This window comes from Hetaerina americana, unplaced genomic scaffold, assembly GCF_022747635.1.
Source record: "Hetaerina americana unplaced genomic scaffold, ioHetAmer1.1.p SCAF_1, whole genome shotgun sequence".
NCBI lineage: Eukaryota > Metazoa > Arthropoda > Insecta > Odonata > Calopterygidae > Hetaerina > Hetaerina americana.
This window is the reverse complement of record NW_027286069.1, coordinates 85,302,585-85,322,119: the sequence shown is the minus strand read 5'-3', so window position 1 is coordinate 85,322,119 and position 19,535 is coordinate 85,302,585.

The window sequence follows — 19,535 nt, the reverse complement described above, 5'->3', positions numbered from 1 at the left end:
CACGCCCCTCTCACTAAGGTCCTGTCCGCCCCCGTGGCCAAGATCTCCTACACCACGTCCACATACGGCCTGGGAGCACCCCTCCACCACAAGATCATCTACTAGAACCACGGCTGGAACCCTATATTCTAACTATTTATCCAGCCTCCGTACCCTCAACCGTTGAACTGATCATTTATCTATGTAAATAAAGCCCTGTTAAACAAAACCTTTGTTTCATATTGTGGATATCATGTTTACTTTAACCCTGAATTTTCCCTCATTTCAATATTCTTCATACCACCTTTCACCCTGTGACTCCATCCTTTTGGGCGTATTTTTAATATTCCAAATGGTAAATTTTAACACAACACTGATGACGTACTTATTATTAACCTAAATAGCTATACAATGGCTTGGTCAATGACGGCGATAGTTTACATGTTAACCCGGGGGTAAAAGTGATACCAGCAACATCAACTGTAAAAGGGAAATGTTCTGTGGCAAAAGTAATCTCAAGAGTATGTGTAATTCTTAAGCTCTTTAATAGGCATATAGATATTGAAATCTTAAAAATTACTGTTAAAAACTAATTACAAACCTTTTTCGTGATATTCATTCTTCTGCGTTACATTAAGTGAGCCAACGAATACTATGCGTAAATACATTTATCTCTACCTTGATTCCATGTGTTCTCAATTTTCAAAAGTTATTAGGGATATGTCAGTTAAAAAATATTATTTCCAAGCAATATAAATAATGTAGAATCAACTTTTATGTCATGAAGACTATCAAATTCGATTTAAGAATCAATGATTTAAACCTTATTTTTTATAATACTTACTGTAATAATTGGTCATTAATTCTAGAAATCTCTCAGCACTACCTATTTTATAATTAGATTAAATTTTTTTTTAAAACCTTGGAGGTTTTTGCATTATGATTGATGGCAAGCTGCTCACTCCATCTGAGCCCAAAAGAACTAAAAGCAACGTTATCTTACTTTTCAAATGACTCCATCATAAGGAATATAAATGATGGATACTTTTTACTCCACGCAAAAGTTAGGAAAAACTTCAAGTATTGGAATCAAGAAATTTGGGGTGGGTTGTGAAATTATCTTGAGAAACTGCTCTTAATATTATTCGACTCACAGGCTTGAAGTGTAACTATAATAGTCCAGCAAACAGTTATTAGGAAGTAAATGTCAAAAAAAACATTTGGCTTAAGAAAAAATTGCTAAATAAAGGGAGTAGATTGATAAAATATGTTTAATAATCTAATTTATGTATGTATTAGTCCGAAGCAAAATTATAAGTACATGTGCTGAATACAAGCTCCAAGAAAAAAATGTTTAGTAAATATTTTAAAGCTGCTTTGCATCGTTTTCCCCAAGATATTTGCTTTAATAAAATAGCATGATGGAATGGCTGTGAACAAAAGATTCCAAGCAAACCAGGGCGAAATCTTACTTATTGCCTTTTGGCAGACGTATATTAGATAAAGATTAACTTCTTCAGATGTCAATGTTAAGTTAGACTGGGCAAATTTTTCTTGCACCAAACTTTGTCAATTCTTTCACGGCGAAACTTAAAGATTAATGAAACAATCAATTTAATATTTTCTATTAAACCAAACTATAAAAAAAAAAACATGTGACATGTGTAAGCTGAAAACATTTGCCACATCATTGAATAACTATTTATGGAAATAATTACCATTCGAATGGACATAACCTTATATATTTTTAAAATACTATAAAATTATTTTCAAAGACGTAATTGTAATAGGTACAATACTGAGGTAAATAAAACCATAAAAATAGTATAACAACGAGCGCTGCAAAAATTTTCTCACATTATTAACCTTTTAATTCCCAATTAGGTCTACCAGAATGTTATACCAGAAAACATTTGACTCGGCAAAAAAGAGAGAGCATGACGCTTTTGCGGCAATATGGAGCCACTGACAAGGACCTGATAGCTACAAAAATGAATTAGGAAAGAAATGGAAAGCGTAGAAATTAATGGAATCGTATGCAAATGGTTTCAAATAAAGAACCGTTTCAAACGATGCGTGAAATCAAAGGTCCAAGGTAATCATTATTTGTTACACGTTAATCGTTGGCTATAATGACATGATTGAGGTGGGTATTATAAATGAGGAGAAGAGTAGCATTAAATGAAGAACCCAATGAACTTTCCAACTGTTCTTAGAGAACAATGGAAAAATACATTGTGTTCTTCATTTAAAGAACAGTAAAATAATATTGGGCTTTTCATTTAAGGAACATGAACTCCCACAAAACTGAGCCAGAAACTATCGAACACATAAGTTTAAACATAACCCCATTCACTGAGGAAAAGATAAAACTCAAAGTGATGCCCAATGTCTGCATATCAGGGTACTGAATAGCTGATACGTGAGGTATTAGATATTAGAGTATTTAATTTTAAATTCCTGAAATGTCGCGTAATAGACGAGTTTTATTAATTTAATAGGGATCAATTCATGTATTATTGGTTTTAACGCAGAAATATAAGCAAAATCGGAATATTACACGTAAGTTTGATTTGTAAGATTTTGGTTACAAATGGTAGGATTTATGATAAAAATAAGACGCAGGGATACATCGTTTTTTTAAAGAATGAGGAGTTAATAAAAAAGTATTAATTTAAGGCTATTAAAATTATATTTTGCCAACCTGTACTCCTCCAAGTGTATAATTTGGAAGCTAAATTTCGATATACGAGTAAATACACAGATGTGGAAACTGCGGACGTAGCGGTCAACACGTAGGAGATAGGGTTGGTAGAAATATTGTTGACCATGAAAGAGAGTGAATTTGTTCCGTCGGTAGTAAAAGAGTATGAAAGAAGTGCGCTACGTCGTTTGGTCATTTTAAGAAAAGTAGTCCCGTTATAAAGCGCAACTAATATAAGGAGTGTAAAGAAGGAAAATAATGTATCAAAAATGCTGGAATTTGACCAAAGCGAAATAAACATCTACGATAATGGTACGTAGGAAGGTGAATATCGAAAACACCGAAACAGCTAACGGAAAACCACTTTTGTAAGAGGTAAAAGAGATGTCTAAAGGCCAAAGGTGCAAATTGGAGCATGCTAAGAGAAAAATTCGCGGAAAAGGGATGGAGGGAGAACATCGAAAAACTGTATCAAGGACAGGAATCTTTGGAAGATGGCCGAATGGCAGATGAGAATGAACGAGGGCGACCATGGCCCTAGTAAGGTGAAGAGTGAAATCGCCGGAGCATTGAAAGACCTAAAGAAATACTCAAGGCGCCCGGAGCACACAAAATTAGCGGAGAAATCACCACGGTGCTTGGGTGTTAAGCCAAGGATAGCCCGTTGCGAATAATCAGAGACGACAATGAAAAAGCAAACTCGTGGAAGGAATTCGACTACATTTTAATGATTGCAATATCGAAGAAAACGGGAAGCGAGAGATGTGTGACATACAGAAACTTGACTTTAATATATTATACATCCATCAAACTAAGACAAAGAATTAGTCGAATATAAGAGATATTGAAGACTGATGGTCGGGAGGCCATTATGAATTTAGGACGAATACAGGATAGGGGATGGTCATACACTATCTAAAGATGTTGATAGAAAAACACTACAAAAATCCACAAGACCTTGCTTAAGGCAGTTTTGGACTTGGGGGAGACCTTTGAAAATTCCGAATGGACAACTGCACATATTACTGATAGAAACATGTATCACAGTGACGGAAAAATAATCTGCCTACTCAAGAAAATCAAGTTGCCGGAATGAGATAAACAGACACAATAATAATAATAGAATATGTATGCACAGAATACAAAGAAATTAAAAAAGGATTCAACGTCCACTGGTACCATTTAGTAAACGAATGGAAGGGTTAATAATACATTCTTGAAGAATGTTTGTCAATGGTATTAAATCATCAAAATGCAAGAATTAAGAAAGGACACATTAACGACACCGCGATCCTTTCAGGTGTTTTGTTAAGAGATAAGAATAGAGCTAAAGTGGAATCTCCCTACTCTCTCAAGAGCAGTTCCAAAAGGGATGGATATATCTTGACGAATACCAAGCGCAGCTAGCTGAAGCCAGGAAGTCCCTCATCACATAAACTTCCTCCATAGACCGGAGTAACGGACTTTTGAAAATGTATGAGAACACTCCGATGCCGTAGATATTTAGGATGAATGCAGATGCTGAAGATCAAATGGAAAATAAGTTATTAGAGATAAGTACGCGGGGAGGCTGAAAAGTAGTGCACACATGCTTTTAGAGCACGAACTAAAACAAAGAGGAAGATCGGACAAAAATACGCCAAAGAACAACTCTTAAGTTTCAAAATCTATCTATTTCTTGCAACGTGTAACAAGTTATTTCATTCCGTCACTGAAAAACTCTTCCGACTTTTCCCCAGTCCAGGGCTTGACAGCTGCGTTCACCTCGTCATCCGAGATGTTATAATTACCCTTGAGGTGTCCATTGAGTTAAAGAAAAGAATCGGGGGAAAAAGGAGAATGTGGAATAGATTCATATTTCAGGTTATGCAGAGTGCGCAAGATGTATGGACAAGCGTTGTCATTTTGCAAGATTATTGGCACCAGGTTTTCTTTAACACGACAAACCTCTTCTCTGGATATTCCAATATGGTTTGCGATACTCTTTTGAGTGATTCGACAGTCATTTTGTGTGAAATCTTCGACGAGTTTGCGATGTTTATCGTCTATAGCAGTGATCGGACGTCCGCTGCGTGTTTGATCCAAAATTATGGCTTTTCCAGACTCGCGACCACGAAAATTTACTACCCATCGATTTACATTAGACCTATGAACACATCCGTCACCACTTTTTCATCAGTCAAATTTCGATAACAGTTCGCCGTTTAACTAGCATTGACATAGTACTAGAACACGTCTCCATACTTCCTCTAATCGAAATACTCAGGATGAATAAAACGACCTCAAACCTGCGCATGCATGTTTAGGAGAAATGATCATTCCATATGCCACCAGGACATCATTCAAAGATCATTTTGTTTGCGGTCTACAAACATGTGTGCATTAGATTTAAGCCTACCATTGTAGCATCGATAAAAGTACAAAGAGGATGGAAAGAAAATGTGGAGTGGGACAAGACAAAAAAAAATATTAAAAGTACTGCGTAAAAATTTAGATATAATAAATACTCCTATGGAGAGATAAAAGAGATGAGAAGGCACAAGGAGTAAGCCCAAGGTAAAAATACCTGAAACGTAAAAAGAACGATGCTACACCCAAATATGTTAAGGCGTGCAAGTAGTTAATCTTAGAATTGAAATACTGATAGAAAGTAGAGGGGAAAATGAATAATTCAATAGATTTAGTTTCCTGAAATTACTTAGAGCCAGAATTTTTTATCAGAATCGACACAAATTTTGGGAAAAGCAACAAAATGTAGTAATCGGAAATACTGCATATATTGTTCTGCAACTTTTTATTAACGGCAATAACTGGGTGCGTATATTTATTAAAATTACAGTTACAACTACATGCCCTAGGGTATTGTAAGCAATTAACTAATTCCTATGAAGTAATACCTAAAAAATCTAAAAATATAAGGAGCCAATTAAATAATACAAAGCACATGAAGCAAATAAGGCGCAAAGTAGTGCAAGTAGAGCTTAAAACAAACATGCTAACTCAAGAAGTTTACATAATTTACAAATAAAAATTAAACTAGGGCATCTTGGAAATATGTCTTAATCAAAGGTTAAATATATGAAGACTACAAATGCGAGTTGAAAGCATAAAAATTACAACGGAAGTGCCAAATTAAATATATTTCATTTTATGTAAAATGCGACACGTCCACTTAATGCAAGGCTGAGAGGAAAATCCATCACTGTAGCCGAGGTTAAATGAAAGACATATAAAGATGAATTATTGAGAGCCACGGACGCGAAATGCGACAACTAATACCGATTGGACCAAGGACGAGTATTGGGGAGGTCATTTTTAAAACCGGTGGCAGAAACAAGCGAAAGAAGTCAAGGGGGTGATTGCAACAGATGAAATTCGGACAACAGTCTTCAGATCCCGATGAAGATGAAAGACGCGGGGGTGAATGGGCGGGGCGGAACACTTTTTTCGGAGTGGGGTGAGACACAGGGGAGGGGATACCCCCCATGTATATAAAAAGAAGGCGAAGGGAAGACTTAACAGTGGAACAATTTCTTCCAAGTGTATACCATGGCAGTCACGGTGAGTAAAGCGAACGGGCAATTTTAAGCAATCATTGAACTACCAAGATGGTGAAAAATTATGAAACATATCCAAATACTGGACACATTGGCTTTATTGCCTCGTAAACGTCCAGAAATAATTTTTAAACATTTCTTGGATGTAATGATCCTGAAATAACCATGTCTCGTATTTGGAAACTTACATTCTTGACAACGATTTGAATTACTGCGAATTACGAACGGCAACTATGCCAAACTGGATTGAAATAGTACATCATTTCATTTTTCTATGATATGATATGATTTTCTTTCTGTAGATTTTCGTCCTCGCCCTCGTGGCAGTGGCCAACGCCGGATTCATCGGTGGAGGAGGTGTCATCAGTGCCACCACCAGCCACGTCTTGGCACCAACAGTCACCAGGGTCGCCGCACCCGCTTACTACGGCTCCCCCCTTGCCTACCACTCGCCCCTCGCCTACCACGCTCCCCTAGCCTACCACACTCCCCTGGCCTACCAAGCTCCATTCGCCGTGGCGAAGGCCGAAGCACCGGCCACCACCACCGCGGCCCCCGCACCAGCTCCCGCACCCGCTAAGGAAGCCGCCCCCGCCGCCGAGGACGACGAAGTCGACCCCAACCCCGCTTACAACTTCTCCTACGACGTCAGCGATGCCGAGACCGGAGACACCAAGACCCAGAGCGAGAGCCTCGAGAACGGAGTCGTGAAGGGAAGCTACACCGTCGTGGACCCCGATGGCGTTAAGCGCACCGTCGAGTACACCGCCGACGCCGTCAACGGATTCAACGCCGTCGTCAACATGGAGCCCAGCAACGTCGTCATTCCCGCACCAAAGGCCAAGGCCCCCGAGCCACCCAAGGAGGAGGCCCCCGCTCCAGAGCCCGTGAAGCCCGCCGCCCCTGTCGCCGCAAAGGCCATCGTCGCCCCCGCCTTCTACCGTGCCTCTCCCATCGCCTACCATGCCGCTCCCCTCGCCTACCAGGCCTCACCCCTTGCCTACCACGCTGCTCCCCTCGCCTACCACGCCCCCGTCACTAAGGTCCTGTCCGCCCCCGTGGCCAAGGTCTCCTACACCACGTCCACATACGGCCTGGGAGCACCCCTCCACCACAAGATCATCTACTAGAACCAGGGCTGGAACCCTACATTCTACCTATTTATCCAGCCTCCAAACCCTGGAACCGATGTACTGATCATTTATTTATATGAATAAAGCTAAATCAAAGAGAACCTGATTTTTACCTAGTGTTTTTCTTTCAAAGATATCACATATCAACTTTCAATTTTCCCTCATGGTTTTAGTTGTTACGGAATCATTTTGACGTAATCATTCACCCTTCGACGTCACTACAACAATAGGGTCTTCAATAGTAATAATTTTAGCACTCTACCGAAGGAAGTATTAATGCCTCATTAACCGGGACTTGGAAATTACAATTATTCATCATGTTAATGTCATTGTTCTTGTAGCATTCAAAGTTACTAAATTAAACAATAGAACTTGTCGCGCAAAAATATCAGTGAGATCCTTTCTTTAGCGACAAATACTTAGACAGACATAATATCTACGCACATTTTTCATAAAATCAAAGCAATTCTTTGCCATTTTTATCACATCGTCAATATCGTTATTATTATATAAATCTCGTTGCAATTAGGCAATCGTCCTGGTGGCAACGATCAGTCTAACTATGCACATACGAGTACATACATACACAAGAAGAACAGATATGAGACAAAATGCCCTTATGTACAAAGACACTTAAAGATTACCCACCGCACCTTTACCATCACATTATGTCTAGGTTGACACCATACCTACAACGCTCCGCCCTTCGCGGCTCTCTGTCCATAATCATCCACTCTTCAATTCAAAATCACGCACCGTTTACAAATCATTCACTTTTTCAACTCAACTTCCTACGCCATCCACATCACTTACAAACAATATTTTATTAGGTAGATTGGTATAATAACCAGTGATCAAACAAGTTTATCACCCAACGGCTGGTTTGCACTTATTCTTCTTAGAGCTCCTAAACTTTGATGGAAAGGGCTCAAACAAACCTCTAGGCAGCTGGTTCCATTGAAAAATAGTTCGGTTGAAAAAACAATATTTTATATTTGTTTTTTGCGTTCTTATTTTTATTTTAAAACTGTGGTCGTTTTTCCACTTTGAGTTTGTTTCTCCATCTCTTTTCATAAATATACAATGATATAAAATGATTCAATAGGGAACGATTCTTTTGTACCTGAATAACTATAATTAAGTCAAAAAACCTAGGCGCGCCAACTTAGAACGAGAAAAGTAGGCTTACGTCAGATATGCGAGTTATCATATTCTGCAGTTATCATATTCTTTACATTTTAGAGAAAATACCTATTCTCTAATTCGTTCTGCGCTTCCTCCATAAATCGGTTAATTTTTTCAAGTACGTGTCAACTACCTTAAAATTTATAGCCAAAATTAAGTCTCCGATGGGAGTTAAAACATTTACGTAGTAGTTAATATATTATAAATAATTAACTTATACCAACAAATTTAAAAGCATAATTGGGTTAGTTTTGGACGTTTTCAAGATGTACTATTTTGTTACCAACAATTTATAATTACCATCATAGATAGCGTCCCAAATAAGATTCCAATAGTAATACAACATATAAGAGGGCTGTCTAGAAACTAATTAACGTATTTAAATAAAGCACAGGTTACGCTCCAAAAGTAATGCAATTGAATTTCCCGTGGAGTGGGATCGAACCACTTGGAGTAGGAGCGGGGGTAAACGCTAAGTTTTGCCGCGGAACTGGTCTCAGTGCTCTCGAAGCTGTGGAAGCGGCAGGACATCAGTTATTGTAAACCTCTGCGCGCCGACCGTCTTACGAAAGACCAACCAAGCGGAAATTTCAAGTGAACTTTTGCAACGTATTGAAAATGAACCTGATTATTCGGAAAATGTCATCCCTGGTAATGAAACCTGGGTTTTTGAATACGACCCAGAAATAAAACGCCAAAGCTCTGCGTGCCACACCGACCAGTCCCCCAAGCCCAAAAAGCCAAGAATGAGCAAATCAAAAGTGAAAACAATGCTCATTGTCTTTTCCGACTGTAAAGGAGTTGTCCATGAGGAGTTTTTTCCTCAAGGATAGACAGTTAACGCTGCCTACCACGTAGATGTGCTGGAAAGACACCGATAAAGGGTCATCAGGACGAGAAAAGACATCGCCGCTACCTGGCAACTCCATCACCACAACACGCCTTGCCGCAAAGCGCTACGGGTCCGCGAGTTCCTGGCCTAACACCAGGCTCCAACGCTACCCCACCCTCCTATAGTCCTGACATCGCCCCAGCACACTTCTTTCTGTCCTCGGATTAAGGCAGCCCTGAAAAGAAAACCTTTTTCGTCCATAGAAGAAATCCAATCGGCCTTGACGAAGACCTTGCGAGAGGTCCCCCAAGATGCCTTTCAGGGCACCTATCGGTCACGGCATAGTCGCGGGAAAAAATGTGCAGAGGCCCAAGGACAGTGCTTTGAAGAATTTTAAGTGTTTTTGCCAATCTGTTCAATAAATTACTTTAAATATATAAGAGCGTTACTTTTGGAACACACCCTGTATGAACCTATGGACAAGACAAAGATTTATTCTATACATTTCAAAGGCACATTTGAAAACTATTTTGATAGTTGCCACCCAAATTGAGGCCTTTATTATAAGGATGAATAAGATTTTCAAATCCATCTCTGAAGACATATCCCGCCTTGCATTTTAACCACCTGCTTACACCATCATGCAATTAAGCGTCACTATCAAAGCGCTTTGTTGCAAACCAAATCCAGCGAGATATCTGCACTCGTCAATCGGCCATTTCCTCGAATTTTTTCATTGATTTTCACTGTCAGTTCATCTGTGATGAGGCCATGGCGGTGTTCGCCGTGAACATTGGTGGGGCCATTTTTAAATTGAATGCATCACTACCTCAATCCGCCTTCACTCATAATTCCATCTCCGTACACTTCATGCAGTTGCCTACGAATTTCAATCGTCTTGTGTTTTTTTGCCAGTAAAAACCCAATCACATCGCACTTCACAACTCGCGGGATTTTCTATTGCAGCGCACATTTTCGCAGTTCGCAGTGAGTAAACTAGAAGAACCACAGTCTGCACACTACCACAGCAGGATGCGTACTGGGTGTAGGGACGTTCAGACACTGAGATAGTGGCTCTGTCCCTAACCACCGCCACGCTAGGCCGAAACGTAGCTTATTTTCTGGTCAGCCATCGTCTGTATCAGCAGATATGCCGGTAGATCAAACATATCGGAAGTCAACATACCGTACACGTTAAATATAATGGAATGTAATACCCTCCCGAATATTTTAAATTTAAATGGTGTCCGATACAACGGGTAATATTATTAATATTATATATATATATATATATATATATATATATATATATATATATATATATATATATATATATCTCCCTTCCCTACGAAATGGTCATAAAATTAAACTGCGAGCACAGTCAATTCAGACTACAAAATATTATGAATACTGAAATACTGAATCTCGTAAGAAAACTTTTTTATGTAAAATTAAAAAAATGTGTAAAGACAAAGTAATATTATACATAAACGAATAACTATCCCTTTTATGATTAATAAATTTATCCTATCTTCCTGGTGATAACTACTCAAAAATACTCTTTATTTACAGTCATAGTACCAAATGAAAATAGGCACCTCCTACAGTTTGGAAAGAGTCTTCTTGCATCTTGAAATAATTCATTACCTCAATTAAAACTAAATAATCGAATATTCACACTATGTAGCACAACAAAAATCACTCAATACAATTTTCGTATTAGTTGTCTCCTATTACTAACAATATTTATTTTGCAATAAGTATTCTCAACATAATAAGCATCACGACATAATCCATTTATAAATATCTGCCATTAAATAATATTGAAAATTGACGCATAACAGAAATGCTCTCAACAAATTTGAGTTGAATGTTTTGGTAAATATGTTTCAGTAATCAAAAAAGAATTCTTTTCAATAAAATATTAGTCGATATAAAAATATCATCACTCCGACATTGACGATGTAAATTGAAATATTTGGACAGCTTTCAATTTTTACTTACGCGTCACATTATTTATTTCAAATCCGTTTACCTTTTTGAAGAGCAATTGAAAGGACAAACATGCAGAAATTTCCCCGCGCGGTAATAACCTACACAATTACCGAATTGATTATTTATCTTTCTTCACTGAACACTTTTGAAAACGCCTAGGAAACTAGCACTTTGAAATATTACCTTTATTGAATTTTGCTAAAGTTAGCTCTCCCAAAACACAGCCTTAGATTTGATACATGTCTGGTATTTAACAAGGCATAAAAGAATGCCTTCATCCGGGTAAATGGAAAAAGTCTTAGAGACTATTGCGGGCAAATGGTGCCAATGAGATGTGTAATGCTATTAAAGTAACTTTTGAAAATAGCAAAACGTTTTTTGTTAAAAAATACCAAGTTCAAAGATACAGCTACTAGTATAAAAGAGGTTGTGTCCTGATCTGAAAGTGAAGTATCATGTGAAAAACGGTTACTTTATCTCACCATGATTTCTCTATGTGTCTATGGACTAACAGTATAAGAATTGACTACAAGAATAAATTAGGTATTATGCTTGAATATACACTATCTGCACGGATTTTCCGCCCGTCAAAGAAGCAGAATTTCTGTCCGAAGATCTTAAGGGTGCGGTGGAGAGCTTTAGTACTGTACCAGAGATAACGTACTATTGAGAATAACAAAAAAAGGAAGGATATGCCTCGATACGGAAAGGTGAGTTATGAGTGGAGCTGAGTAGTGGGTTTAAAGGGAGAAGCAACTGAGCAAGAGGATAACATTCTGTAGTTTTGCAGAATAATTTTGACGAACGGTAGGAATGCATAAGAGATTAAAAAGAAGGAACAGGTGCAGGTGAGTCTTGAGGAACGAGTGAGCAAGTTTCTGGGTGGAATATGAAGCAAATAAAAATATAATGCTAGCTTAAAAAAGCAAATATATCAATGTGTGTAGATGCCCGTGGGTGTGGTTGCAGACGGCACCAGAACTACATTAACCTGTTTTTAACAATAACATTTAACAGAACTTCAAAACGCTAAAATCGAATGTTCGAAAATTTGAACGATCACCATTTTATAGTAAAAATACTTATAAACATAGCTGGTACAATGAAGTAGAAATATCAATCTACTTAACACCAGAAATAATTCAGTTCTACTTAGTTTTCCGACAATTAATCTCAATATCAGATTGTATAATAAAAATAGTATTTACATGAAGGGAGACATATTAAATTAAATTAGTTGAACTGGGTTATTTTTTACACAATGTTGAAATATTCTACTAGAACATGATTATATCTCAAGGTTATAGAAACCTCAAATATATAAATATCAAATAAGCGACAAATGGTTCATGTGCATTACACTGTGATTACATGTACATGTGGCACTGGAATAGCAAGTGCAAGGCACAGAAATAACTATTTTGTCATTCTATCCGTCCTTCAGGAAGGTTTTGGCAATATTCTCATCCTTGAAATATTTCACTACCAAGTTTTCATAAATAGATTCTTTGGAATTTGGTTAATTGAAAATCTCAATATTGTTGAATTTACTTGGAAAATTTAAATGTTAATAGATGATGAGTCGGATATGATCGAAAAATGTACACACAAAGATACAGTATATGACGGAATACTCACAAATGTTAGATGTGTCATTTAGCTTAGAAAAATCTAATCTTAGCAAGGAATCAATATCACCGAAATACTATTAGGAAGGAATAGTCAATGGCGGGATCTCATTCAAGTGAATTCGTATAAAGTCAGATTACTAGGCGGATCTGTAATGGATTCAAAAAGAGCAGGTGGCTTACATTAAAACAAATAATTCGTTCAAATGGTAGATAGTAGGGAGTCCTCGGATGCCAGGAGTGATAATTAATGTCCATCGCATCAAGGACAAGTGTTGGGCAGGGCAAATTCAAAACCGGTGGGGGATAAAAGCGAAAGAAGTCACGGGGGTGATTGCAACAGATGAAAATCGGACAACAGTCTCAATATTAAGAGGAATGAATAGGACGGGGGTGATTGGGCGTTGCAGAAAATATTTTTTTCGGAGAGGGTGGAGACGAAGGAGAGGTGATCCCCCATGTATATAAACACAGGCGAAGGGACGATATGACAGTGGAACGATATCTTCCAAGTAGAACAACATGGCTTTTACGGTGAGTAGAGGATTATATGTAACAACTGGGAGTAACTAGTCAGGGTTAAAGGAATCATTTTAAAAAGGATTATTGGCTAATATCTTGAATCACAATAGTTACATGTGATCTGCACCATATTTTTTTTAAGATTCAGGGGATCATTTCATTGCTTAAGCATTCTTTCGATTAATGTATTAAACATCAAAATGTGAGCTAATTGATTTCTTATTGCAATGAATACCCACACACTTAGATTTTTACCTACTAAAAAAATTATTGCTTTGTAAAAAAAAATTCAACTATTTCCACAATTAATCCACTGGAGGTTATCGAATCACCATCCACTGACAAGCTGAAGAATGCTCTCAGGAATTACATTCAAGCAAATTTAAGAGCGATAATATTGAACCTGGAAACGTAATTTAATGTGCTCAAAATTAACGAATCAGAGAAAGAAAGAAAAATTTAATTTCACAATACTTTATTTTCAAATGATAATTCTTTCAATAATTTTCGTTCGCTAGCTTTTCGCCCTCGCTGCCCTCGCGGCAGTGGCCAACGCCGGATTCATCGGTGGAGGAGGTGTCATCAGTGCCACCACCAGCCACGTCTTGGCACCGACAGTCACCAGGGTCGCCGCACCCGCCTACTACGGCTCCCCCCTTGCCTACCGCTCGCCCCTCGCCTACCACGCCCCCTTAGCCTACCACGCTCCCCTCGCCTACCACTCTCCTCTCGCCTACCAAGCTCCATTCGCCGTGGCGAAGGCCGAAGCACCGGTCACCACCACCGCGGCCCCCGCACCAGCTCCCGCACCCGCTAAGGAAGCCGCCCCCGCTGCCGAGGACGACGAAGTCGACCCCAACCCCGCTTACAACTTCTCCTACGACGTCAGCGATGCCGAGACCGGAGACACCAAGACCCAGAGCGAGAGCCTCGAGAACGGAGTCGTGAAGGGAAGCTACAGCGTCGTGGACCCCGATGGCGTTAAGCGCACCGTCGAGTACACCGCCGACGCTGTCAACGGATTCAACGCCGTCGTCAACATGGAGCCCAGCAACGTCGTCATTCCCGCACCTAAGGCCAAGGCCCCCGAGCCACCCAAGGAGGAGGCCCCCGCTCCAGAGCCCGTGAAGCCCGCCGCCCCTGTCGCCACTAAGGCCATCGTCGCCCCCGCCTTCTACCGTGCCTCTCCCATCGCCTACCACGCCGCTCCCTTCGCCTACCAGGCCTCTCCCCTTGCCTCCCTTGCCTACCACGCCGCTCCCCTCGCCTACAAGGCCTCTCCCCTTGCCTACCACGCTGCTCCCCTTGCCTACCACGCCCCCGTCACTAAGGTCCTGTCCGCCCCCGTGGCCAAGATCTCCTACACCACGTCCACATACGGCCTGGGAGCACCCGTCCACCACAAGATCATCTACTAGGACCAGCGCTGGGACCTTATACTCTACCTATTTATCCAGCCTACGAACCCTGGAAGCGATGTACTGATCATTTATTTATATAAATAAAGCTCAATCAAACAGAACCGTGTTTTTTTCCTAACTATGATGACATATCTAATATCGGTTAATGACTATCTTCCAATGTTGAAGTTTGATTACTAATTCCCTCGCTTTACATGTTTATCTTTAGGTCCCAGAGAAACCTATAGGCCGACCATACGTTTCAGTTTTCTGGCATTTAGTGTACAATACTGAGAAGTTATGTAATTTTTTAATCTTCATTATCATGGGTTTCAAAATCCGAAAATTGGGCGGATCCTACTTTTCGACAACACTATGTTTCCGGGCAATCTCTTCATTACCTAGTGGCTGCTTACACTGATATTTTCCCTTTATTCCTTCTCGCACGTTGCTCATTGTTATTCTTCCTATGAAATTCGTTTTCCACATGTTTCCTTTGATCATGGTTTTAATCAACCTTTTTTACCTAAGATTCTCCCAACTAGCCTTCTTATTTTTCTTTCGAGTGCTTTCTATGAACATCTTGCTTCCCCGCAGTTCGCAGCACTCCTTTGTTACCCTGTATATGGTATATCTATTTTATTTTCATCATTTTTTCGTAAATAAAAATTCTACTGCCATTAATCTTAATTTCTCTGCCATATTGCCGACTTCATACAATAATGGAATATTAGACCACATATATGAGGATTAATGAATCGCTCCCTTGTCTTGACTGTACATGTACTATTTGCCTTAAGTAGTTATCTTTTCTGAAAGAAAGTGGCCACCAAACTATTTTCCTTCCTATATCCCTTTCCTTTTCCATTGATTGTGATATTTTTGTATATATATATATATATATATATATATATATATATATATATATATATATATATATATATATATATGCTTTCGTAGACGTAACACAGATATATATATATATATATATATATATATATATATATATATATATATATATATATATATATATATATATATATATATAGCAAATACAGTCTTTCCGTAGTCTTACTCGGAAGTAGTCTTCCCTAACCTGATCTCAAACCCATTCCAGAGTAATCACAAAAGCCATACATACGTAAATGATATTATCAACTAACCAGTTTTATTTGTTCGTTAAAAAATCGAAAACTGAACAATTTCAATTTTGCCCAATGAATAAAAAACAGACATGACAAAATGACAAAATTACAAGCATATCTTATGGTTGGTTGATACCCTCAAGCCCTTGGACTCGCGGAGCCCTTGAGTTTGACTGTCATTCCCTTATAAGTTTTTTCAGAGATCGTCTAACCAGACCAGAATACACGCGACACCTACGGTCGAGGACAGCCTGCTGCTCGAAACTGGAGGATTTAAGGACGACCGAATCCACTTAAGGACCTGCCCTGTAACCTAAAAAGATGAAAGATTGATTTCGGCGAGGTTTTTTCAAGTTATTTCGTATATTATGGGTGTTCTGCACAGGAACATGTCTTTTTTACGTAAACACTTGAATGTTACCAGTGATTGTTTCACCCAAATGCAATCTGAATGTCTCCATTTCAATAGTTTAATTTTTGTTCATAAAGTTCCTTACTTTTGCAATTGTAATATAAATAAACTGTTTTTATGAACACTCTGAACTATCGTTATTTTTTCCACAAAATTAACTTAACCCTGTGATGGGTTGAGGACCTTTTTCACATCTCACTTTCTATGTTCCCACACCATTTTATTGCCACAGTGCGCTTATAAATGATTCCAAAGTGCAACTTCGACCGTTTTTCCCTCACAATGGAATGTCTCATGCAGAGAACAATCGTATTTTCCTTTCTCATTCAACCGTTTCTTTTTATACTTGCTAGTTTTAGTACTAATTGTGGAAAGGTAAACCAATGAGTAAGTGAATTAATAATTTGCAAGATATTAACTATGACACGTCGATTCACTCCATGTTCAAGCATCATAATCCATAATTGCTGTAAAAAAACTAAGGAGAAAGATAAATATTTTGATGGCTCAGGCATTTTGAGAGAATAGATGAGAGTCGAATCATAATACTGATTAAAGAGATCACAAAGAATAGAATGAAAGAGGAAGGAACAAACGTCGATACTCTCAGGTAAATATTGCCGAAATTTCTCGTGATGATTAATATGTGGCAGGAGTGCCAGGGACAAAAGAACACGCAAGCGACTATTCGTGAATGATGAATTGAAGAGAGGAAGTCGCGGGAGAAATTAGGAAAGGGAAGTCGGGAAGAATTAGATATTGTCGAAGAGAATATTGAAAGAAAAGAAGTCTCCTAAATCAAATAATTTGGGCGTTTAACGTTGTCTGCTGCGACGAGACGAAGGACGAGACGGCTACAAACCCATGTAAAAAGGAGAAATATGGGTAAATACTTTACGCAACGCAACTACTCTCCTTTATCTATGATTTACCCTAACAATATACGCTTACATTGACTAAAATAACATCACTTGCCAACGTCAGGCAGTTTGAAAAAATAATAGCAATACGGCACACTGTGAGCGACTATCAGGTCGTATTGCGGGCGTATATGAACTGGTAAACTTGACGAGATTGAATTTAAAGTCTTCGACCAAAGCAAGTATAAAGGATTTTCTATCATCATGAACATTTCATAGTCATCACATAGAGAAATATCCTTCCTCGTATTTTTTAAAACTCTTTTTGCATAAAAGGTATGGGTGAAGTAGCAAAAAAAGAACCTTCAGCTGAGAAATTATATGAAATTCAAATACCCAGTAACATGTTAAAAATAAGCACGAGAGGATCACTTTCAACGCGAAAACAAATCAGAACAACAGAAATCTTTCCTGAAAAAGAAGTAACAGGGTTGAATTTTCATCACCAATAAAGTTATTAAAATTTGTTCCCATAAAAAAATACTGCGAAGCCAACAGATTCAAATTCCCGTTTTCTCACACTTAGCATTATAATAACAGTAAAGTGCAGAGTTGGCCTTTAATTTGACTAAATATACTCTTTTATGTTCCACCATATATTTTTTAAACCAAGCATGCATGTAATCAAATATTTCTTTTTAATTTTTAAAAAACACAATTTTTAAAAAAAGTTTGCATTGATAAAATAAAACAAATTAAAGTTTCACAGCACCACCACAGGCTATTTTATCACTTCTCATCTTCACATCACATTCTCACATTGACGCAACAAACCAATGATGAGATGAATGCAAATCAATATCACAGGCAGTAACGCCTATCACAGCAATATGATGGCACTGCAAAGATGACTAACGTAACACTGCTCATCAATCTTAAATGGCTCCATTCCATGAAACCCGTCGGCAGCACACAGACCCTGCAGAATTAGCATAATCACTCGGGATGGAAACCGGACTTGTAACTGGGGAAAAAATCTCAACATCTCGTGGAATACGTAATTCAGTGGGAACACATGTAGAGCAAGAATTATAAACCAAGGATTTATGACTTTTAAAAAAACACGGCGAGTCTAAATGTCACGAATGGTGAGGAGATGAAAACAAGATGTGCTCTCGAAGTTGGGCGAAGGTCAGTGTGCTTTCGGGAGGAGTCGAGGGCGGTATGTAGATCGCCGGGGCCATAGACGAACGAGTTGGGGAAAATGCATCCGTACGGTGTTGCGAAACGAAAAGAAAATGAAAAAAAATGAAAGGAGAGTACGGGGAGTAAGTTTGGGAGGAGGACCCCAAGGAGAGGGGGGGTCGTGGCGACAGGGTGGAGGCCAGCCACCGAAAGAAAAAAAATATGCCCGGATGGGTATAAAAGGATGACCCAAAGGATCAAGAAGACAGATCCTTCTGAGACAGGAACGCAAACCAGACCAACATGTCACTTAAGGTGAGTGCCGATTATAACAAACCGCAAAGAGGGATCAACTCAAAGATCCTGAGAAATCTTAATAAATTCACCGGACCGTTTCGGTAAAAAAAAAATACTTCAAGACTACGTTTGTCACAATTTGCGTCAATTCACTATTGAAATGAAATGATCAAGATGTTTTAAAAACTTGGAAATGTTGAGTCTTACTTTGGAAAATCATTTCAACATACTACCGTCAAAATACTTGACCCATACGAAGAATTCATAGCTGAAAAAAATCTATTTATTACCAAATGCAGATTGGAGATAACCCTGTAAACAGAACTAAAACCTGGATTCTTTGATTATAGAGTTGATATCCATAGGACACTATAGAAACCTTTACTTCATCATTATAATGGTGCTCGACTGACACTCGATGAAACAGTACGCTTGCATGCGCCAAAGAATCACGTCTGAGAAAAACGGTTCATGTTTCAATATCAGCGATAGATGAAATTTTCTCTAAAGAAGATTCATTCATACTTCATTACGCATCAATCGGCGGTAATGACGAGAACGATAATCAGCGATAGCGGGGTAATGCATCTTGTAGATGCATTACCACGCTTAAAATAATGCCCATAAAATAAATTAATTTTAATCAATCGATAATTAGTATTTTATTAATTAATCATCCATATTATAGAGAGAATGACAAT